Source organism: Epinephelus moara, chromosome 23, assembly GCF_006386435.1.
Source record: "Epinephelus moara isolate mb chromosome 23, YSFRI_EMoa_1.0, whole genome shotgun sequence".
Lineage (NCBI taxonomy): Eukaryota > Metazoa > Chordata > Actinopteri > Perciformes > Serranidae > Epinephelus > Epinephelus moara.
In genome coordinates, this window is record NC_065528.1 from 18,585,519 (window position 1) to 18,610,357 (window position 24,839).

The 24,839-nt window shown below is 42.3% G+C and overlaps 1 protein-coding gene and 4 non-coding genes across 5 annotated transcripts in view; all 5 read right to left on the minus strand.

The window, feature by feature from the left end:
• wnt5b (wingless-type MMTV integration site family, member 5b) overlaps nt 1-24,839 on the minus strand; it is a 137,471-nt gene that overhangs the window by 92,835 nt on the left and 19,797 nt on the right. The gene's annotated exons all lie outside the window — the stretch shown is intronic.
• trnak-cuu (transfer RNA lysine (anticodon CUU)) lies at nt 869-941 on the minus strand. Its single transcript has one exon. It is a non-coding gene; the product is annotated as a tRNA-Lys (tRNA).
• trnal-caa (transfer RNA leucine (anticodon CAA)) lies at nt 9,116-9,227 on the minus strand. The gene is made up of 2 exons: nt 9,190-9,227; nt 9,116-9,161 (listed from the first exon to the last, which is right to left on the minus strand). It is a non-coding gene; the product is annotated as a tRNA-Leu (tRNA).
• Nucleotides 10,240-10,312, minus strand: trnak-cuu (transfer RNA lysine (anticodon CUU)). The gene has a single exon. It is a non-coding gene; the product is annotated as a tRNA-Lys (tRNA).
• Nucleotides 10,677-10,788, minus strand: trnal-caa (transfer RNA leucine (anticodon CAA)). The gene is made up of 2 exons: nt 10,751-10,788; nt 10,677-10,722 (listed from the first exon to the last, which is right to left on the minus strand). It is a non-coding gene; the product is annotated as a tRNA-Leu (tRNA).

Sequence of the window (24,839 nt, forward strand, 5' to 3'; positions counted from 1 at the left end):
TGTCTGTATCCATCATCAGTCCAACAGAGCAGTTGCTTCATCATCCCAAAACCTCCACGCCCAACGTGGGGCTCAAACCCATGACCCTGAGATCAAGAATGGCATGCTCTACCGACTGAACACAGTACATAGATACATGGCGTTGAACTGAGACCACCTACACAAAGGGGATACTATGGGTTGATGCTGGGTAACAGAACAGCACCCTACAACAAACACAGCAACCCTGTCTCACTCCGAAGTCGTCGAAATCCGGTGCTAGGGCAGTGATTTGCGGAGTCAGACCCTGAGGTCTTTTAAGGTCGGCATGATACGCGGCAGGACAAGAATGAAATTCAAGGCGGCAAAAGTCCGAGTAGGGTGGGTGGGTCCAACAAAAACTGACCTTCACCCGGGAGAGCGGTGTTTGCGTCCTGTGAGACTATGAAGCCAAACCCTGCTCTTTTGTCCAAAACCTAACCACGTGTTTTTGTTGCCTAAACCCAACCACATGTGTTAGTTTTTGGAAGAAAACGTCAATTTGCGGTGTTGTCCTGATGTAGCGTGTTTAATCTGAAAGAGACTGTATGTAAACGGTAAATTTCCTGTGAAAAAGGAAGTGTATTTTGAAAGAAGACAACATGTGTAACAAACAGAACTCAACACGACGTCAATATCAACAAGCAACGCACCAAGGGTACCTTTGACGTCACATCAGGAAGTTGAAGGTTCATGACCATACATTGATGTGTGAACGTGTCAGAGTGAGAATGTGTGGTCCACAGACGTACTGAGTCTAAGCAACAGTTGCCAGTATACATTGACAGTGTTTTCACAGTTGGTTTGCAACCATTACAGGCACAGATGTTACCCCAACCTAAAACACTTCCGCCCAACGTGGGGCTCGAACCCACGACCCTGAGATTAAGAGTCTCATGCTCTACCGACTGAGCTAGCCGGGCTATATGCTAAAAAGGGCTCAAATTTCCCAAGATGCACCCTCTCTAATGCCACATTTCTTGTGCATGGATCTACTCTATTAACTGTTTTTTGCTTTTCCATTAGCAAAAGTTGTGAACAGTACCTGGTGCCTGCAGTGGAAAATTAACAGAGAAAATGACCCAGTACCAAAATGAGTTGAGTCCAGTGAAGTTGAGCCAAATCATGCAGTGGAAATGAGGCACATGATCCTCTCCTCATAGAACCTACATGTCCTTTTGTGCACTGTGACATCACATCACTACATGGAAATATTGTTGCTCATAAACCACTGTGTCAATCACGTTACTGAACGTGAGGAGGGGAGGAACAGAGCGAGAGAGCAAACGAGGAGATGTGTGTGGGTAGAGGCACGACTGTAAATGTTGATGCGATGCGCATGTAGAGATCTAAGGATGAATGTGCAGAACTCTGAGGGTTTGAGAGGTAGCTGAAGACATTTTATAAGGAAGCAATGTAGAGCAACAACACACACACACACACACACACACACACACACACACACACACACACACACACACACACACACTCGTGTACTTATGTGTTATACTTGTTAGGACCTTCATGGATGACCTGCTTGAGCCTCATCTTCGATTGAACTCAACCATTAATGACACTTAACAAATGTTTTCATTATTAAGACTCTTTTTCCGACAATCACTTATTTATTTAATGTATAGAAGGTCAAGTACAGACATAATCACGGTGAGGTTGCACTAACAATAACAATCACTTATGGGTAGACATTTGGCAAAATTGGCAAATTTGACGATTTTTGTTTTCATTTTTCAGCCATAACTGTAACCTTTAAAGATACGTAGTCACACTCTGTGGTCGGACCTATTTGATGTTTCTCTTGTGCTTATTTTATGTTCTTTGTTGCTTTGCTGTTGAGTATTTCAAATGTATTTTTTTGGCTCTTTGAGCACCACAAGCCGAGGGACATTAGTTTCATCATATTTGAGAGAAGGCAGACAACTCTATGGCAGATATCTCCAACACTCAGCAACTGACAGCAAAATAATCTAGACTGATTAACAGCACCACAGGTAAGCGGAAAAATGTGTACCTTTGATTTGGGGTAAACTGCTCGTTTAGAGCAACAAATAAAGCAAAGTGAGGTGTGTGGAAAAAATGTAGATTAAACTTATATTTTGGTCTAATTAGAGCAGAGATTTATAACTTTTTTGCACTAAGACCCTTTTTTATATTGACAGTGTTGTTGCAGACCTGTGGGGTATTGACTAAAAGAAAGGCTGTTATACACATGAGGCCTACTGTCTGCCTCAAGGTCTTCTAAAGAGACTCTCAGATGTATTTGTTTTTGTTTTAGCAATTTAGCTGCAGCAATAACAAGGAACCCAAACTACTCCTGTGTATGAGTTGCATACTTTGATTTAAAATCAGCATCCTGTTGTGGGAGGCATGTCAGGGAGTAATTAGGAACAACGCTGCACACTCAGTGATAAGATGGAAGGAAAATAATATCTGATGTAATCAGTGTTGGGCTCGTTACTCAAAAAATGTAATATATTACTTATTACTAATTACCCTTTTTAAAAGTAATATCGTTACTTTACTTATTACTCCCAGTCAAAAGTAACTAGTTACTTATGTAATTTATTACTTTCCCAGTACGCCCCTGTGTGAATCTCGGTAATCACCACTAAACATAGCTAAGGCTTCAAACTAGCAACTTTATCTGCAGCCTAGGAATCTGGAAGTGTAGCACTGTTGACNTCCAGATAAAGACAAGTGTTTGTCTGTGAATGCTGCGAGTTATAGTGAAGCTGATTTGTGTACTTGTGTTTGCAATTGTTGCAATTAAGCCATGTTTAATGTGTGTTTAATGTGTGTTTAATGTGTGTTTTGATCAACTAAACTTTACAGCACTTCACAGAAACCCCACCGCCGACTAGTGCTTTGGAGGTGTAACTGCAGAGTGACACACACACACACACACCACCGCACAAGTATAAATGCTTACAACGGTGTAGGCCACATGTGTAGGCTGCAGCGTAGACTCTGCATAAAGCTGAATCCCCCTAAATCTCACACATTGTTCCTTTAAAGTAAATCCGAAATTTATATATATGTATCTGAAATCCAATATCCGATACTGATAGTCACTTTGGCTATATGCTTAAAAATATACCATGTAAAAAAAGACATCTAAGGTGCTCTTAGATAATGTGGAAGTGAACGAATAGGCCACATCTTGCAATTGAGGATGTGTGGATGAGTGATGTGAATAAATGACTCATGAGAAGAAGAAGAAACTGATCAGTTGGATTCATATCTATAACAGATCTTAGTCCTGGTGCAAAAGTCACTTCACACATCTGGATCTGTTGAGTGTCTACAGAGGAGGAGTTAAAGTGAAGGAGTGGGTGAGGGAATAAATTAGAGAAGAGTTTTTAGGTCTCCAGGATCTCCACCTCTCTCCTTCTCTCCTTCACCCTTTCCAGCCAGAGGAAAACTCCTCCATTCCCTGCATTCCTCTCACATTCCTGCTCTGGGTTTACCTCCTCTACCTCTCTCCCTACATCAACATCACCTCCTCCTCCTCCTCCTCTTTCGCTCATGGCTGTCTGTCTGTCTCCACCTCTTTCCCTCTCTCCCTTCTTCTCTTCCTTTACTCTCTCTCGGGGGCTCTCTCCCTCTCCGTATCTCCCTTCCCCCCTCTACCGCCCTCCTCCCTCTTTCTTTCCCAGCATGCTCCAGTAGGCCAGTGGAGGCAGGGGGCTCGCCTGAACCCTCCACCCCCAGCAGGGGCCCTGCAGCTCAGCCTTGCTGGCTGGCAGGCTCCCTGGCACACCTCCAGCACACACACACACACACACACACACACACACACACACACACACACACACACACACACACACACACACACACACACACAGCTTTTCTTATTCTCTGCTTGCTTGCTGTCTCTTTCTGGCTCCTTTCTATCAGTTCTCTTGCCTTCAGTCTTCTTTTTTTTCTAAAGCGCCATTCATTTATTCCTTCTATCATCTCAATCTAAATTTAGTGATGACTGTCGGTGCATTTCTGCTGTTCATCTTAGTCATTTACTGCCTCAAGATTGCCCTCAAAGATTACAAGTACCTTAATGCAAACAAGACCTGAATATTTTCTTTATGACTTAATCAATGTGTTGGCAGAACTGTCAAAACTGATACTGGTATATTATAATTTTAACTGCTCTTTAATACTAAGCATGAGAACAGCTTCTTTGCCACATTCTTCTTCATGCAGGCGTTACATGGGAACAGCAGCTATAGAGTTTATTTTCCATGTAAGACATTCTGGGAATTTGCCAGCTCAAGACCTTATAGGATTTCTGTAAATCTTTCAACATGACTCTTGTGGGAACAAAAACTGTAACATTCTCAACTACAGCGTACAAATGCTTACTGTAAAACATTTCTATTTTAGGGAGCCAGCAGAGTGATGCTGTCAGAAAAAAAAGGTTGGAAACCACAGGGAAGGAAAAATTAAGAAATCCTTGATTGTAAAGCAACATGTGTCATTAGATGTTTGAACAATATGGCAGCCAAACATTAAAATAATTTGTAATGTGAATCAGATGCTTTGGCCTTGACGAGCACGTTCTCACTTGTCTGTGGTCCTACGCTTCAAAAAACCCAGTCTCACTCCAAAGTCATCAAATAGTGACACTAGGTCAGTGGCACTAGTGACACTAGATCATCTTTTTCGATGATCTGTGCAAAAGCAGTAGTATAACGAGTCAGAAGTCTGCAATGGGCAGGCGGGAGAGGAGGTAGACGGGTCAAACTATCTCTGGACTTTCACCCAGGAGCCTGCTGTTAATGTCTGTGTGAAACCAAAAGTTAATAAAGTTATTTCAATAACACATAATGTGCTAGCACATGTAGCATACTACACTAGAGACGTATGTCACATGATGTTACTCTACATTACCTCACTAAGCCATACTTCTTTTAAGCCAAACCATGATATTTTCGCTAAACCTAACCACATACTTTTGTTGCCTAAACTGATGCAAGGACACCTAACAATGAAGTTATTATCCTACATTCTAAGTTTTTTGAAAAGAGACTGTATGTATCAAAGGTGCGGAAACTTAGCATTAACTTTAAAAACAGAAGTTTATTCTAAAAAGAACGGAAATTGGCACGCCATCAGTGAACGCAAAAAACTGATGCCACTCTGACATCATCAGTGTGCTGCTCCTGTGCTTCTTTCAGAATTCCTTTGTGCTTCTTCAGAGCTAAGCTAGTTTTCTAAATTGAATTTAACACAGTTGAAAAAACTCCTCAGTAACACTGAACAGAAAGTAGGCTGGCTATGCTAATGAGTAACCCTGCCAATAGGCTAGAATGTTAGCGAGTTAGCTTGCTAAGTAGGTAAACTATGCTAACAAGTAAGCCGTTCACTAACAAAGAGTAAGGACAATAGATTTTTCAGTTGCAAATTCCTGCAGTTAACACATTTCCCTCCTTTTTCCATGTTGTTCCTGGCTAGGTTTGGTCATATTTATCCAGGTATATCATCATAATCATCAAACTGATTATGGATAATTTGTTTATGTTGACATCAACATAGCAGTGATAGTCCTGGATCAACATAAACAAATTATTCGGGGTCAACGTGATGATGATGATAGTCCTGGATAAACAGGAGCACTGCATTTCTATAAAAAATAGTTTTGAAAAGGTTATTAAAAAGGAGTGAACATGCTTCCTTCGCAGGTCTTTGCAACTGCAAAATGACATCATCCTTACTCTTAATGTTAGTGAACAATATTTAGCCTATTGGCAGGCTACTTGTTAGCCTAGCCTACCTAGTTAGCAAGCTAACTGGCTAATATTCTAGTCTATCAGCAAGCTTACTTGTTAACATAGCCTACCTATTTAGCAAGCTAATTGCTAACCCTGCAGTAATTTACAAGGTTTTGTTCAGTGTTAATGAGGATTTTGTTTAATTATATTAACTTTAATTTAGAAAACTAGCTTAGCTTTAGAGGAGCACAAATAAATTTTGAAAGAAGTACAGGAGCAGCACACTGATGATGTAAATATATCAAATCATCCATGACTTATGAGATCATATACAAAATAATATCCACAATATATGTCATTCACAAAAAAGTATGTTTGCATATACAAGCTGTAACAATTTTATTCACATGTCAACAGATGCTGATGCTAAAAATGGCACGACAGGAACTTTTCTGTTGAAACAATCTCCTGATTGATGCTGTTAATAAAATAACAGAACAGAGAGAATACAGAATGTAGGACATTTAATGTTAATGAAACAGTTTGATTTTCCACTGTTAGAACTGAGGAATTCTCTTTTGCCTTATTTGACAAAACTGCCAAAAATTTCATATGAAACATTGATGAGACCAGAGTGTGAGGCGCACACACACACACACACACACACAGAAAGAGACAGAGAGACGGGGAGAGAGAGAGAGGCCCTCAGTAATTTGGTATTTCCTTTTTAGACAGGGGAGGAATGACCAATGCCCTCGTTTTCAGTATGAAGTGCAGGCGCGTACACACACACACACACACAGTTCTTTTAATGACCCTTACATCCGGCCTTGGGCACTGGGGCCTCAGAGAGAAAAAAGAGGGAGAGAAGAGAAAAAATATATACATTTAGATAGATAGATAGATAGATAGATAGATAGATAGATAGATAGATAGACACCCACATACATATATATTCAGTATAGTCGGTGGGAGCTGAGCTGTAAGTTCAGACAGGTATGCGCTAACGGTCAGAGGTGAAGGTTCACAACCCTGACACACACACACACACGCAGAAAGCTATGGGAGTTCAACTGGAGGTTAGACCTTCAGGCTCCGGCTCAAAGAAAGCGAGACAGAGAGAATTCATAAGCAGCTGATTCAGCGTGCCACTGACTGGTGTGATTACTGCAGGAGGAAGAGGAAGAGGGCATTTTTAGGAACATGGATAATTTCAAGACTTGGAGGAACAAAATTAAAAAAAAAACAGAAGAGGATGAGGGTCTAACATTTGTGAGTTTATGAGAGAAATGATTAAAAGATGGAAAAAAACAAAGGACAAAGAAAGAAAGGAGGACAGAAAGTACTGAGTGAGTGATGACAACTCTTTACAACTCAAGCAACAGCTGAAGATGTTACTGTGTGTCTCCGGGCTGTCTCCGATACTCACACATACACAGGGCCCTGACCTTGCTGATGGCAGCTGTTGACATCACTCTGTGCCCCAACCAGAGCTATGAACTCCCCACTACACACACACACATTGGATAAAAGGTTAAGATCAAATCCAGGCCCAAACCCAGAACCCCCTTCACATATAATTTACAGCATTAAAGTCCATTCATTTGACCAAATCTGATAAACAGCCAATATAACAGCTTTGCAGACACCGATTGATAACAAAGTGAAAGTAGCCAGTGTTACAAGCACACAATGACACTCTGAACCTGATGTATAACTACAACCTTTGCCCATGTGATTATCTGTTCATCTGAACCCTTGTGGTGTCCCAATTTCCCAGTATCACTACTGCTGGTTAGCCATCAACCTCACTCTCTAATCAAAGTTTCTCTGAGCTGTACTTGGCTTAGTTAAATGAGACAAAGGTCATTGTCTTTCCTGTGGTGGTGTCTCTACGTCTAGTATGTCCATACTACACGTAAACTATGTTTCAGGCCCATTCTGAAACTTTTGGAGGGTACTGCTCAGGGATTTGCTCAAGACTACTGGAAGCTGTGTTGACTGCAGGACTTTTCTGATTAGCTCGCCACAAAACAACGGCACTTAGAAACTGCGGGCAATGGTCAACTGAGCGTTTTTCCTGTGGGCTCCGGCAACACTTAACTCCTGAGCTTGCCTGAGAAGGACTAGATGCACAAACCCACTATTTTTAAATATCCCATGGAGAGAGACTATCACTGCAGCCCGTTTTATTTTGCTCGGCATGCAGCCTCGTTCTGTGGACGATAAGTGAAGTTCAGACTGATAAAGGAGGAAATACAGTGAGTGCTGGATGGAGCAGTGAGTGACAACAACCCCACCCACGTGGAAGACAATGGAAACAGACCTAGGGTCTTGGTACCACGTGTGAAGGGTTGGTTCCAAAGGTACCATACCGAAAGTGTTTTGTGGAAACAGGGCTTATCTTATCTCTTGGCTCTACTTTGTCATCAGGTAAAAATTCTTGTGTCGCAGCCAAAACTGCAGGCAGTCCTCGGCTGCAGACTCGTAGTAACAGCTGATTGGAAGCAGGACTGCCAAGCATGTCTTTTGCATCATGGCATGCATGGTAAGAGGCCCAGTCTGTGGCAGTTTTCACCCTTGCCTCTGCTCTGTCATTAGAAAACTGTTCTACACCCTGCAAAAACTACAGGCAGCTGTGGGCCACAGACACTGGTGCCTTTTATTGGTGAATTTTTGTCCCTCTCTGTTCATCAGTTAAGGAGAATCTTTTAATTAGAGGCCAAGGACGGCTGCAGTTAGTTTATGCTTATCTGGACGAGAAGACTTTGAGGACTTCTTATAGACTAAGGTCTGACAGCCTCATCTAAAGGCAATGCGACTTAATTGGTCACACACTATAAGACTTTGCAAGGCTGGGGATCTTGCATGGTCACTATTTGCAATACTAGAACTAGTTTTGTTTTGGGATTATTTTCCATCCTGGTCCTCATTAAAAAATATCACGCCGAACTCCGATGACATACTGACAATTACTTATATGTCCACAAATACACACAGCTCTAGAAACACAAGATAAAAGGTGTCATATGTCAACAGTATTCTTCTCAATCTGGCCTCCGCTGGTCAGCTACGCTATTTTGGTAGGAGGAGACTGTAGGGACGTTTCAGAAATTAAGATTTCTCATCAAAATACAGATACAAGAGTACCTTTTCTTCACTATTTGCATTAGCCAGGACTAAAAACTTGTGATAATATTCAATATGTTTGCTTCTGTTGAAACAGCAAGACGAAATAAGACCAACCTAAGACGGTTTGGAGTGAGTTTTATGACCATCTTACATCGAACAATTGAGAAGAAATTGAAAATTCTCGCTTGAAAAGTCATTGTAAGGCCCCACCATGTGATGAAACCTTCAGATAAAATGTATGTCAGGAGTGGGATTTGAACCCACGCCTCCATCTGGAGACCAGAATTCCCTTTCACAGAGGAAGGAGTCAACCCTTGAGTCTGGCGCCTTAGACCACTCGGCCATCCTGACAGCTGACAGACTGGTTTCAGTCTGCAGTTAAGTGGTTACATGTAAACAGAGATTACAGGTTTAGAGAGTTATAGGAGACTTGGAAAGTATATAATAACACCTATAAAGCTATGTATTGGTTGTCAGTTTTTAGAGCAGATTCAAACTTCAATTACTTCACCATTACTGCAGATGGTGTTGTTTTTAAGCACACAGGGACCTGAGAACTGTAGGATTTTTTTGTGACCACTTCCCCTCCCCCATGTTATCAAAGAACACCTTCAACCCCTTAGGGTGTTTTCACATATAGTCCTTTTTAAACAAACCAAACCTCTTTAAGTGGACCAAAAAGTGGTGAGAAAAGGGACTCAGGTCTTTTTGTGTTCACACTGTCAGTTCATTTCAAAGAACTGCAGTGTGGTTATGAAGGCCCCTCACTTTCAGATGAACTTAGTGTTTCTGTGTGCTGTAGACTGTTGCTGTTTCACGTATTCTACATTCCACATCTGGAGACATGCAGTATCTTCCGTGGACCAAACTACTCCTGGTCCTGTGTCCTTGTAAGCGTTACAGGCCGACATGGTTTGGTCTGCTTTTTCAAGCGTCCCAGTGCAATAGCATGTGATCTATAGGGCTAAATACAATGGTGAAGAGCAAAGCCAACCTGGAGCGCTTTGTGTTCATAAGGCACGGGTTAAGTGAACCTCACCGCGGACTTGAATCGAACCAAACTCAGATCACCTCAGGAGGTGGGAGGTGTTTATAGGTGTTTATACGTGTGCATAGAATGCTGAGTCACCACTGCTGAAAAGGACCAAGTGAGAAAACACCCTTAGTCTCATACAGCACCAAAGCAACCTGAGCTACCTGGGCAACACACACACACACACACATATATGGAAATACTAGCCTACACCTTCTCATGTTTCATACAACTTTGTTTTTGAGTGTCATTGTGAAACATTGAAGGATACTGCTCAGTTGGTAAGGACATCCAATCAATTACCATCTCCTATGTCATTAAAAGCATATCCGCCCAACGTGGGGCTCGAACCCACGACCCTGAGATTAAGAGTCTCATGCTCTACCGACTGAGCTAGCCGGGCTGCTTTGACAGAAAAATGCATCAGATTATGGGGCTGCATCAACTCTAATAAGCTGTGAACTCTCACTTAGTTGGATTTCTGAATTGTCTTCCCAACATACTGATTGATTTATTTTGCTGCTGACACAGTCTGCTACTTGACAATCAGTTCACTGTGTAGCACAGTCTGTATTTTACAGTTAATATGGCTGTTTTCTACTGATAAACATGACAATCCCATGTATACTGTTTAACAAAACTTCACTGTATCTTTTGTACTAAAAGACAGCTCATTCAAAGTCTCGTACTTGTTTTCCACACAAACAAAAGGCGAGATATCTGCATCTTCATCAAACTAGAGGGATGACACAAGCAGATAAAATGCATGTCAGGAGTGGGATTTGAACCCACGCCTCCATCTGGAGACCAGAAGTCCCTTTGACTGAGGAAGGTGTCAAGCCTTGAGTCTGGCGCCTTAGACCGCTCGGCCATCCTGACAACTGCTCCAGCAAAATGACCTTAGACTTAACAAAAGCTACAGAGACCTCAACTCAAAAGCAAAAGAAGTAGTTACTGTAAGGACAGTGAAGTACAGTATTATTTTAATTTGGTTGCACTGAACACAGTGGGTATCTATCCATCTATCTAAGGGATAGAAGAATAGATGGACCGACTGATGAATGGCCGGACAGATGGACTAGTGAACAGACAGATAGGTGAAGGATGGATGGATGGATGGAGGATGGAGGAGGGGGTTCGACGTCTTTGATCCTCCCAGCAGAAATAATCAACAAAGCCCTGGAGCAGGCCAGCTAGACCTAAATATGTGTGTGCGCGTCTGTTTGGTGTGTGTGTGTGTGTGTGTGTGTGTGTGTGTGTGTGAGTGTGTGTGTGTGCCGTGAGGTTTTCTGGCTGCGTGCCAAGACCAGCTCCCACCAGGAGAGAGATCAAAGACTGTTCTCTCTCCCGATCTCTCCGTCTCTTTCTCTATCTCTCTCGCTCATATTTCTCACACTTCTTCCTCCCCCTTCCTCGCCCTCTTTCTTGAAAACACTCGTTATTGCCTTTCTTGATTTCTTCGACATTCTCTCACTTTCTTTTTTTTTAACTTCACCTGAGGGCAGAGAGACGAGTTTCCTATGCAAAACAGAAAAGAAAAGATAAAGTGCTGAAAAAGAGCCAAGCAGGATAGAGACGAGGATAGAGAAGGAGAATAGAAACTGCTGGTTGCACTGATGTTAAGACACACGCACACACACACACACACACACAAACATTACTGACCTGTGCTTCAAAGCCCTCTTGGTTGCCAGGTTGTCATGGGAGCAATTGTTCTGGCAGGTGTGTGTGTGTGTGTGTGTGTGTGTGTGTGTGTGTGTGTGTGTGTGTGTGTGTGTGTGTCAGACTGTTCTCGTTTCCCTTTAAACCCGACGAATCTCATGACAACACTTAAATTTCAGATGCACAGTTGAGATTGAATCAGCCCATTAAAGACTACACAGAATGTCTGCTGTTTCAAATTAAAAGCTCTGCTGTGATTGAATACATGCCTCATTCGCTTATCTCTGACATTTCAAAATAAAGCGCTGTTGTAAATTGACAAATCAAATCCGAGGCATCCAATGGCTTTATCATTGGTTCACTGTCTGGTCAGAGCATTACATCCTAATTGAGACAATACTCGTTGTCTTTTGGTGTAACGCCGTGTTCACAGTAGATCCATGGATTCAAAAAAAGTATGTGCACGTATAAGTCAAAGGTTGTTTTTTCCAAAGGTCAGTGTGTCCTGCTGAACCTTTCCCACTGTAATACCAATTTCTGTTTTTTTCTGCGAGACGTGTGAGAGACATGGCAAAAATGAATCATCAAAATCGGATTAGTGGAGGCCGAAATGTCCTGACTTATAGTATATAGTTTGGGTCAAGCTCCAAAAAGATTAGATCCTACAATTCCCATCATGCACCTCAATATTGTTGCTTCATTAGACCTTACCAGGCTTTAGAAAGTTCCAAGCAGAGCAAGAGAAGGCATTGCACAAGTGTTTTCACTAGGGTTGAGACTGAACTCGGTACTTTTAGGCCCTGACACATCAAGTTGATGGTGGGCTGTGTCCCGCACCGTTGCCCCTTGTTGGCCACCATCAGCTTCTTCTTTTTTTGATTCAGCATGTTGAATTGGCGAAGGCGATGGCGGAGCCTGTCAGTGAATGGCATTACTCTGATTGGCAGTTCAGCTCAGCGCAAAAGAAGAGAAACAGAAGTGAGGAAAGTAAACAAACAGCTAAAGTCAAGAGGGAGTGAGACCAAAACCAACTTGTTACATAAGGTAAGATTATTTTTCTTTAGCCATTGAGATCCTTAGCGGAAACAGTTTTTGGGGACAAATGCTCTGTTCTTTCAACATTAGACTGTGTTGTTAATATGCTAACTGGCTAACTAGCGTCATGACAGTCTTCCTGTTTCCCTTTTTGAATGACAATTATAGACTACCACTGCCTGCTGGTGTGGAGTTATTTCCTCTCATACAGACACAGAACATACGTGCTGGTTGGCCGTTGGCTATAGTCTTTGCGGTGTGTTAATGTGAAACTTTTTGGCCAAGACACAGGCAAAGCGAGGTGACACAACAGTAGGCTTTCATTGCCGATAGTTCTTTGAAGTTGGTTTGGTGTGTCTGGGCTCTAACGGTACCAGCTGAATTAAGTACAGGGTACTGATTTACGTTAAACAATTGGTGCCAAATTTTGGTACCTGGGAGCGCATCTGGGTGAGAATTCTGGGTTCAGATAAGAAGTGGAAGTCATGTAAAACCAGCCAGCGTTAGAACTACATTCAACTTTGGATAGGAGGGTCATAAGGTCGGGTTGAATAACACTAGGGTTGGGCTGATTGTTAATGCCATTGTCTGTCACTGATGGATTTGAGTCATTAACCACCATTGTGATTTAAAAGCCCCTTGACCCCCCCCATCCATCCATCCATCCATTCGTCCCTCCATCCTACCACACTAACACTGTGGCATGAGTTTTTGAGTGGGTTTGCGTGATTTAAAAGTAACATGAACTTTAGGCTGCCACATAAGCGAAAGGGTACCTTTATTAGTGAACATGCTTGCCCCCATCATCATGAAGATTTGCCACTGTCACCGCCACTGATCAATATCCACTCACATCCACTGGGCTGACTTTTTTTTTTCTAAATTCACTCGTGTATAAATACCACAGGTACTGGCAGATGGGTCAAATAAGAATGACAAAAACATTGTGTGCAATAGTCCACCTTCTCCTCACCTCTCTTTGTCAGTCTCTGAAACACACACAGTCACACACACACGTTTTGGCGCTCAGTCCTTGTGTCTATGTCCTTGTCTCAGTACTGACAACTGTGCGACTGTAATGCCCCCCAAAGAACAATGTCTACGTCCACATGTTTCACCACGGACATCATCAGCGCCCAACCCTTGATAACTCACAAAATGAGAGTTGATTCTCTGGTTCAGTAAGACATATAAATCATTGTTTTTAAGAATCAGCCAAAGACAAGATGGAAGTGTCAGATTAATACTGATGTGGTAGCATAAGGCCCTGAAATATATTGATAAAAACTGTACTTTCACATCTCCAAGTTAGACGACAGCTGCTGCTACAAAACTGCCTGATAAAAACACTGCATGTAAAACGAAATGGTATCTATCATCTCGTAGCAGCCTTCCTCCTTCATGGCGGTCGCAGTAATCGTCAGAGCTCTTGAACGTTCTCCTGGATGTTGCTTGCTCTGCGTTGTTGCTGATCTGGGAATTGAAGCTCATTTGCACTCCGTGTATGTCGTTCTGCATAACAACATTGGCTAAATGTCTAAAAATGTAAATGTAATTGTGGAGATAATGTTATTTTCCTATTGAGACTCACAGAATGCCGCACTACGTGAGCCGAGCCCGGTGCTGCTTCTCATTAAACCAACTCACAGGGGCTCCTTTGCAAACACCAGCTAAACTTTCTCTCCGCCTTTATCTCCTTCTTCCTCTATCCATCTTTTCATGCCAGTAGCAGCTTGCAGATTGGTCATATTTTCTCTCTTTCTGTCTGTCATTTTTAGCTATATGCAAATACGCGTCTTAATCCCACTCCCACAATCCCAATCAGTCTCTTCTCTGACCCCTTTCCTGCTTCTACTTTCTGTCCTGCTTTTCACCGTCCTCTTTAGCTCTGTCATTCAGCTCTCTCTTTCTCTGCATCCCCTCTTCTCTCATCACACCCATCGCTCCCTCTTTCCTCCCACCATCCATCCCTCCCTACCCCTCTTTTGCATCCCTCTCTGCCGTGTTTTTCTCCCTCACACACACTCTCTCTCGAGCAGTAGTCATTCTACTTATAGCCTCGCCATAAATCAACCTGTCATTCTCCGTCATGCTCGCTGGATCTCACTGGGGCTTGTGGCAGACACGCACTCGCCCACGAGCACACACACACACACACACACACACACTCACAGAGCAAGGGATAGCGTGGGCCCACACATACACACACACACACACACACAGGCACAGACACACAAATACTGACAAATATAAAGCCTCAAAGAGATCACACACACTCAAATGCAAACACACACACATACACACACATATACAGTACAAGTCTATAGACTGAAAATGCAAACCACACACTCACATGCAACCACGCAAACCCTTTTTTTTGGCTCTTTCACACACACACAAACTCTTCAGTGCAAACTTAAGACGACCTAAAGACACTGGAGATTGATGGAGACGGAGGGTGAGTGATTAAGGGAAACAGAGATGTAGGCAAGGATAACAGAGAGAGGCTCACCTGTCCCTGCACCACACACACACACACACACATGACCACACATGACCACACACAGCAGCTGAAATAATGTCCATAGCCCTCAGGGCCTCAGCTTTNGGAGATTGATGGAGACGGAGGGTGAGTGATTAAGGGAAACAGAAATGTAGGCAAGGATAACAGAGAGAGGCTCACCTGTCCCTGCACCACACACACACACACACACACACACACACACACATGACCACACACAGCAGCTGAAATAATGTCCATAGCCCTCAGGGCCTCAGCTTTACCCAACCATCTCCTTACATTCACCTCCTCCTCCTGCTCTGTCTTTATTTTTCCCTCTGTTCTGTTGATCTGTCTACAAAAAGGAAGTCCTAAAAACCGTTCACATACAAATAATCTGCATTACTGTAGAATAGTTGTGTTTAGGTAACTCAGAGCACTTGGTTAAGGTTCGGAAAAGATTGTTGTCTTGGTTCAATGCTAAGAAATCAACACTGACTCAGAGCACAGAATGGGTAGGGGTGTAACTATTCATCAATCTGTATGGATATATCGATTCACTGATCGACAATCCAATATCATCGATTCAATCTATATCATCTTCAAGATATTCCTTGATTTTGAAATTCCCATGGCACGTCTGTGTCACTGTCAAACAGCACCGGGCAGAAAATGGCAAACAGCCAAGAAAAAGGCAATGAGGATATTTACTCCCTGCTCGGGAATGAATCAGCAGTGTAGGAATATTTTGGATTTCAGAGAAAAGACGGGTCAACAGACAAAGCACATGCTGTATTGAAACAATGCCGGTGCGAGATAAAAGCCTCAGGAAACATGATGTACCTGGCTGGCTGGTCATCTTTCTCTACTAAACTGGAATATAACACGATAAGTATGATTTCTTTAGTGTATAATTACATGAAAATAAGAATCAGTGTGTTTTTGTTGCCTTAGAACGAGCCTCTATACAGTATCTACGCAGGGTGCAGGTTGTGTTCCACAGAGTCCACCATGTTGCATTGCCATGTTTCTACAGTAGCCCAGGACAGACAAACTTAACACTGACTCTAGATGGGGCCATTCATGTTTTCGCATTGACAGTTAGTTTGAGACGAATTTTATGCTTTCGTTTTGTACTTGTCAACTAAGCTATGTTTTATGTGTGTTGGTAAAGTATTTAAAATGATGTATGTGTGATTTTTTTTTCTCGCTTTTATGGCCAATAGCCAAAAAGAAAGGTGTGGCAGCTTCTTCTCTAACTGATTGTATTAAATGGGCATATGATATTGTCTCATATTGATCGCCCCGTAATTGAAATAAATCAAAATTTTATCCGCTGTGATATCAACAAATCATATAGTTGTGCAAAGAATTAATATAAAATTGTATTGTACTGTGGTGAAATTAGTGATTTACACCCCTGATAATGGGACTTTTTTAAAATATTTATTCAAAGTGCAAATCAAAACCACTTGAAGCTATCATGTGTTCCAGACTCCATATGTAATAAATACACAAGCACTTTAGCATTTTAAAGGGGAACTAAATCAATTTCAAAATTCATAAAGGTCATTCCTATGGTCTAAAGGCCAAAACACACCAGCGGCGAACACTGCACGTCAAAAAATATGTGCGTCAGCGCTCCTGGACGTGCCACCCCACAGCACTTTACACCACTGTCCAATTTCCAGCCTCACCGCCCTCGGCATTAAACGCATTTTCCCCCCACTCACTCTCTGCTTGTACATATCAGCTCCCAGAGCAGCTCTTCTACTCTGCTCCTGTGGCAGCTCGACACCTTGCCTCACCATGGACGCATAAAGAGAACTCTGTAGCTGTTGCTGTGTCTCATGTGTGATGAAGAATGGATGAGGAGAGACTTGGTGTTGAGGTTGAGAAACATCCCGAGCTAAATGACCCACCATCCTGTCATTATAAAGACAATGGCCAAAAGGATATTGCCTGGCGAGGCATAGCTCTGGAGACTGGCAGTTCAGGTGAGAAATCAACTTTAATTAGGGGCTCTCTTTTAAGTTAACTCTGAGGTTGAAGAGGTACAGATCTTTCAGTAAAAGTAATCATAACTTTGTGTGGTCGTCTGTGCGACATGTCCGGTGTGTGCTAAGGGCGGCACTTGACACGCGTGTGGCACCAGTGTGTTTTCAGCTTAAGACAGTCCAAACATTTTAATCAACTTGAACAACTCTCTCCCAAAACTAGAGTGCTAAAACTCAAATTTGTGATGCCATAGGTTATAAAGTCTGGAGCTGCTCCATAGACAACCAATGGTGAAAGATGTTATAGATGACACTGAGAGCACCCAGAGGAATGTGAGTATGTGGGTACATTTTCTGTTTAAGAACTGAGAACACTACAATAGAATAAAGCTCATTTGGGTATAAAAAAATCAAACATTCTGTGGGTCCACAAAATCAGACTCCCATTCAATGTCTCTTGAGCAGCTCCAGACTTTATACATGATGCCATCTTCATTAATTATCTTTCCTTAACCTTAACTAAACATTTCAGAATCCAACAAGAAGTGAGTCCCTGATGTAAAAGTCCTGTTCTTTACACGCCAGATCATCCACCCTGACCTCCTCCTTATGAGTTCTGTGTATAATGAGAATGTCACCCTTCCTGGAAAAAAGCCAGTGAGCATGATTTAGGCAGCAATTTGATACAATTCCGCCAATTCCAAGTCCTGCACATCATATTTGGCAAAGGAAATTAGAAGCACATAAATGTATTATGTGGGAGATAGGGTTTCTCTTTTCACATTTGCTTCCTTCTGTCTAATCTTTTCCTTTACATCTTTCCTTTCCGTCTCCTCTCATTCCTCTCTTCTTGTCTTCCTCTACCCAGATCAACATCTCCTCCTGTCGTTCTCCTCACACACCTCTTCGTCTTCCTCTTCCTCGTCTCCTAGCTCTCCATGACCAATGCAAGAGCCTCATAAAGACCCTTAGGAGTCGGAGGATTTCATGGGGCTTTGTGTTTCATTGTGTGTGTGTGTGTGTGTGTGTGAGTGAGTGGGAGACAGCACATGTGGCATGCAAGGTCACGTAATCCCGTGGCCTCCAGATACTGTTATTGACACAGGCACAGAGCGCTCTATGACCTGTACTGCCCTTGCACACGCAGATTGTGCATGAACACGCACACACGCAGATGTCCTTGTATAACCCACAGTGCCCTCAGTGTTATCAAGGAGACAAACACTGGTATAAACTTGACTTGAACGCAGTGATTCTTTGCCCTTGTTGAAGGATTTGGCTGATGATATTCTATATTTTTCTTTTAGTTGATAAACCAAGAATAAATTCTTCCTTCTAACAAATACTGCCTGTGTAACAGCCTCATACAGCTTGATCCTCTGTGCCATAGAGCTCCAGTGTTGTCCAAAGACTATTTAAAACACATCAGTGAGCCTCACTGTTGCCCTGGGTGCCATATTTCTTCGTTATGATAAACATGGGCCCTGATATAAAGTATATAAAAAAAAAAAATGCTTAGAAATCGGTCTGTTTTTGTGCTGGTTGACTAGGTTGGGCTCATTCAAATTACAATACCAGTACCCTTAAAGTGATACTGATACCAACAGAGTACTTCATTTGATACCCATCATGTGAATGGAAGCATTCAGTTGTGTATAAAGCCACCAGATGCCACAGGTGTGTAGTGTAGCCATACGTTTGGTTAACGTTTTGGAGGCACCTCAGCACACTGAACTGCCAACTCCATCAAATACTCTGTGACCAACTTCACCACACCACAGACTTATTACATTTTCAATCAAGTTAAGAGCAAATTTTATTTAGACATTATTACATTTTCAGGAAATGATTACATGACTGGGTGCTACAGGGTGTTCAAAGTTTGATGACTCAGTGCCAGTTTAGGGAGCCAGCATATGACTGAAGGCTGCACAGGTTCAGGACATACGATGTCGGCCACTTTCAAAAAGCAGTCCTGCAAAAACTCTACATCACTAAACTGCTTACCATGATTGCAGTTTTGTGAGATACAACAGAGCTCACCTGTGTTACACCCTCAGCGCTTCTCACAAGATATAAAGACTGACTGTTGGGCATTAAAGTCTTGTTAAAACTAAGGATGAGCAAATACACCATTATCTGTATCTGTATCTGTTGGAGCCTGCTTTGAGCGTACCTCTGAATGGAGAGCTCTGGCGAGCACAGAGCTGGTTAAAAAGAGCCGAAAACTCCAGTTAGTGGGTGTGGGTTTTTTTGATTGACATTTTGGGTGGGAGTAACAAAAATTCTTGCTGTAAATGAAAAATGCCAGTTGGGTGTCGCGAATGATGAATGGTAGACAAATTAATGATGTCCGAAATGGAGGGACTTTCAATGCTCTTTGCGTCGTCAGTGTTACCTGTCTGCAAAGGGCTTGCACCGCTTCCCTCTACCAAAACCGAGCCTGACATGTAGTCTTTCTTAAAACCTCCTTCAGTTGTCTTATTGTGGTCTCTGTTACCTTTCTTCGGCATATTCACTTGTGGTACGTCAATACAAACCTTCCGTGGCACTTTTTATGCAGAATGGGATCGTCTAAGTGGTATTATTAAGTTTTATTTAGCAACAGAGCAGTTGTAACCATGAGTACTCAGCCCGCCGCCATAACCAGAAATCCAAATTGTAGACAAATTTATCCAACTCTGTTTTCCAGTTCACATGGGTATCATCACGTCCATTAGTAATTCATAAGCCTTTTCATCACTTCCATTTTTCTCTATTATTTCAATGTTTCTGATGGCCACCACTGGCCCGTGGGCTGCACTTTGAGCAACTACGCCTTAAGTGGGATTTATACTTGTGCTTCAGCTCTATGCAGAGCCTACACCATAGCCTGCACAAGTGGCCTTCGCCATTGTGAGCATTTTTACTTGTGCAGTGGTGTGTCTGTATCACTCTGTAGTTACACCTCCAAAACACTAGTTGGCAGTGGGGTTTCTGTGAAGTGCTGTAAAGTTTAATTGATTCAAAACACACATTAATCACACATTAAACATGGCTTAATAGCGACAGTTTCAACCACAAGTACACAAATCAGCTTCACAGACAATCACTTGTCTTTATCTGGACACATTTTCCCCACAAATACAACATGCTAATGTTATTAGCACAAGCCTATGGCATTTTACATTGTATAAATTAGTGCAGTGGCTAGCAGGCTTCTCCTCTACTCATATGAAGCCAGGAACAACAGCAACATTTAACAAAGGTAACGTTACAAAATTTGGCTCCATTACAACTCACAAGGTTCACTGAAAAAACAACTGTCTTATACTAACACGTTTTCCAAACAAATATAACATGCTAACGTTATTAGCACAAGCCTATGGCATTTTACATTGTATAAATTAGCCCAGTGACTAGCAGACTTCTCCTCTACTCATATGAAACCAAGAACAACAGCAACATTTAACAAAGGTAACGTTACAAAATTCGGCTCCTGCAACTGTCTTATGCTAAACACGTTTTCCAAACATATACAACATGCTAACGTTATTAGCACAAGCCTATGGCATTTTACATTGTATAAATTAGCCAAGCGACTGGTTGAGATTTCCTCTGCTCATATGAAGCCAGGACTTAAAATGTTATTTTTGTGGAGGCTTTATTGTCTTCATTATTTATTGTTTCTTATCTGTGAATTTTAAGTAAATAAAAGCTTCGTTTCCACTGAGGGAAATGGTTTCAGCTTAAGGTCTGCATTGCCGTGACGTGTAGTTACATTTCTGGGGAGGTGCGTGTCAGGCTGCGGCATAGGCTCTACGTTGTGAGCCAATGCTGTAGGTATGGCATTGATTCGATGCAAAAGTATAACGCCGATGGCTGTTTCTGCCTGTTAGAGAAACAACTGACCAATCAGAGCTTAATTCATTGGCTTATGATTAGGTAAGTTATTTTCCTATGCCACACCTAGCGGCCTTGTTACAAGTAGCCACAGAAAAATAGTGACTATCATCATGCTGGTTTGGGCTTTTAACTGGATTGGTTGACTAGAAGATTAAAGCTGAGTAATACCAGCCTTGTCCTTTAAATGTATAACACGCAGTACAAAGAAAAATCACACGCGCTCACACACACACACACACACACACACACACACACACACACACACACACACACAGTCTCTCCAGAGATGTGTCCATTGCTCTGACCTCTCTCTCTCTCTGGGGAGATCTGGCTGCCTGCCCAGCTCTCTCTTTTTCTCCCTCTGCCTCACACTTTCTCCTTTTGCTCTGGATCTTTTCTTCTTCTTCTCTCTGTATCTCTCTATCTATCGATCTATCTATTTTTCTAATCTCCCTTTGTCTTCCCCTCCTCTCTTATCCTCTCCTCTGTTGCATGTCTCCCCGGCTCTTACATCCTCTTATCTCTTCATCCTCTCTCTGCTCGATTCCTCGCTTCTCCTCATCTTCCCTGTCTTCCCTTCTCTGCTTTAAACCCACTCTCCTTCCCCCTCTTTTCCTCCTACACCTCATTTTCTCCCTTTCCTCGCTTCCCTTCTTTACTGATTCTTTCTAGGCTTACAGGGGGCTGGTGTGGCTGCGGGGCTCTGCCCGGGGCTCCTCGCCCCAGCTCATACTGCCTCTCTCTGGGCACCGTGCCCACAGAGGGTGGGTGAGGCTGAAGGGGGAGCTGGAGGGGTCTGTGCATGTGTGTGTGTGTGTGTGTATCCAGTGATGGGGAAATGGGCGTAAGAAAGTGAAGAGAAGGAAGGGGAGAGACTGAAAGAAAATGAGAAGGGGGTTGTTGACAGAGACGGAGAAGGAGACACTGACAGAGATTTCTGTTGAGTCACGCTTTGCTGGCAGGAGTGTGATCGTGGCTACATCAGCACTGTATGCATGTGTGTGTGTGTGTGTGTGTGTGTTTGTTTTCAGCTCTACTACAGTAAATCATATGTACCAACCTGCATACAAAAGGATAATTCAGATTTATTACAGTCCTGGTTCTTATATTTGTAGCCATCGTTGCTGCTGGTTATAAGGTTTGAAACTAATGATTATGAATTATGTTTCCAGCTGACATCTTAAAGTGTTTCATTTTGTCCAACCAGCAGCCCAATGATGTTCAGTTAAAGATATACTGTGCAGGATTTTCCGACAAAACACAGAAATAATCCCTCTCAATCATCACTTATGGCCCACTACAAGTCTGTGGTGGTGTATGTTTCTGCAGAGACTCTGCCCTCTGCCTGTGTTTGCTTATTTGCCTCCTATTTTCTGTGTTCAGGACATTTATGGGTGTGTTCCCCCACAGCGCTCAGGTGAGACCGGGGCATTACATAAAGGTAGCGACCAAGTGCCACACCGTAAGCAGCAGGAGAAAACGCAAATATAGCGAGCTTAAACACCAAATGAGAGTGAGTCTGGGGTTGGATTTTACTTTCATTTTCACTGGCAAGAGTGTTTACAAACATGACCAATAATTCTGCATAGTGTACCTTTAAAAAAATCATTAAAGTCAAAGGAAACCAGAAAATATTCAACTCTGAGAAGCTGGAACTGGTTAACCCTCAAAGACCGAGACAGCCGCCTGTGCCTGAAAATAGCTATTAAATGTATAACAACTATTGAAGCGCTAATCCTATTGACATACTTTAAAACGTCACGTAAAGTGGAGAATCTCTGCTTTTCAGTGGTATCACAAATGTCATGTTTGGATATCAGATTCTGCAGCATTGATTCACCAAGGAAAACCTCGTAGTTCTGTGCTCTAAGCCAAACAGCAACGGTTGTGAATGCTTAGTCCCACCCCCCAAGTTTCGATTGGTTCAAAATGTTGCTGTGGTGGTCCAAGACATCATCTACTCCACCAATCAACATTGTTGTTTTTTTTAAATCTGAACAAACACGGAGGGAAATCAAGACAAACAAGGTGCATTTCCTTGCATGAAAACATACACAAAAATAACAGATTTGCATGACAGCGCACAAAGCAAGACCACAGGCAAAGAAATGTTAGGATTATTTTTGTCGAACTGTTTCTGCGACACTGAAATGAATCCTCATCAGGTTCCGACGCAGACAGCTAGGGCAAGCTAGTGCAGCTAGGAGGAGCACAGACAGGAGATCCATCCGCTTGGAGAATATAGGGATATAGAAATATAAGAATACACCTGTATTTCACTTAAAAACTCCTAATATAATGTTATCATCAATGGCTGTTTGTTTAGGGAAGGTTAGGTGTAGACCAAAAAATGATTTGGAAGTCCAGAACATCTACCTACAACTTTGTAAATAACAGAAAAACAAACCTCACGAGGTTCACAGTAAACAAAAAAAAAAATACAATTTTAAAAAATCTGTTAATTTTATCCATTATCAGACAAAGCAAATGTAAAACTGTGGCTTTAAATGAGTTAGAGTGAAACTTCAGGTTCTCATTGATAAAATGATATATGGCACTTGATGCTGACTGCTAGAATGAGTTAGAAAATCAAGATAAATACAGGAGAGTCAGAAGAAATTACTGAGATCTGGCAACACAGTGGCATCACTAAGTCAAATGGGGCAAGAAACGTTTGGTCAAATGATCAGTCAGCTTGTAAAAAAAAAATATCGCATGGGAAAACTACAGCATGACTACAGAAAGTATGGTAAGGTAAAAAATGACCAAGACCTCTGTCTGTTAACTGTGGTGGATGTTAAAAATTCACACACACACACACACACACACACACACACACACACACACACACACACAGAGTGACAGATCATGGGCACACCTGGACCCAGCTGCATGCAGAGAACAACAATTCCCCTGCTGGTCACTAATGGTACAGCCCTGCTGGAGTGGAAGCAAATGGCCCGGACCCAACCATGCATGATGGGAGGGGAGGGCGGGGCCGAGAGACGAGAGTGATATAGTGGTCAGATGGAGGGAGGGAGAGAAAGTGAGGGGAAAGTGAGATAAAGGGAGAAAGATGGCTCTGCCTCGTGAAAGTCATCTGGTGAAAGCAGCCAGAACAAAAAGAAAGAGACGAGGAGAGAGGAGGAGAGAAGAGAGGGAGAACTCACACCTGTGTTTAAAATGTCTCCTTTAACTGTTATCTCTGTATTTATCTCCCCTTCAGACTTCTCTCCTTCAGTTTTCTCCTCCTTACTTCTATCCCTCCCACCCTGTTATTCTGTCCTCTCACCTCCCTCCTTCTCTCTGAAGTGTCCAGTGTGTCAGTGGTGAGTTTCAGTGATGTAGCGCCCTCTGTCTGTGTCCACTGTCACTGCAGCAGCACATTTTAAACTTCAACCCTCCTGACTGTAGGACGCGTTTGACAACATCTGAGTCACTTGGAGAAAGTCTGGGGGAAAAAAGGCATTCATCAGCTGTAGCATGATTGTTTCTTTATTAAATGTAATTAAAGTTTTATTTATTTAATATAGATAAATGGCAGTACTGCAACACTCAAGAGCTGAAATATATAGTACAGAAAAGTTACAATAATAAAATAATAAAAATATAATACCTCTGGCTAAGGCAATGGAGAGGGTCAGGCAAAATGCACCCCTTTGAATCAGGTTGGTCAGTCTGGTGGTTCACGATACTGAATGTGGTGATAGGTGCATATATGTATTGATGTTACTGTTCTTCATATGGATATGTGCAGTTGTTTTCTATTATTTATTTATTTTCTTTCTTTTAGTTTTTTTGTAGTTACTCTTTTTTGTCTTATTTATCGCTGCATGTATTTATTATTATTA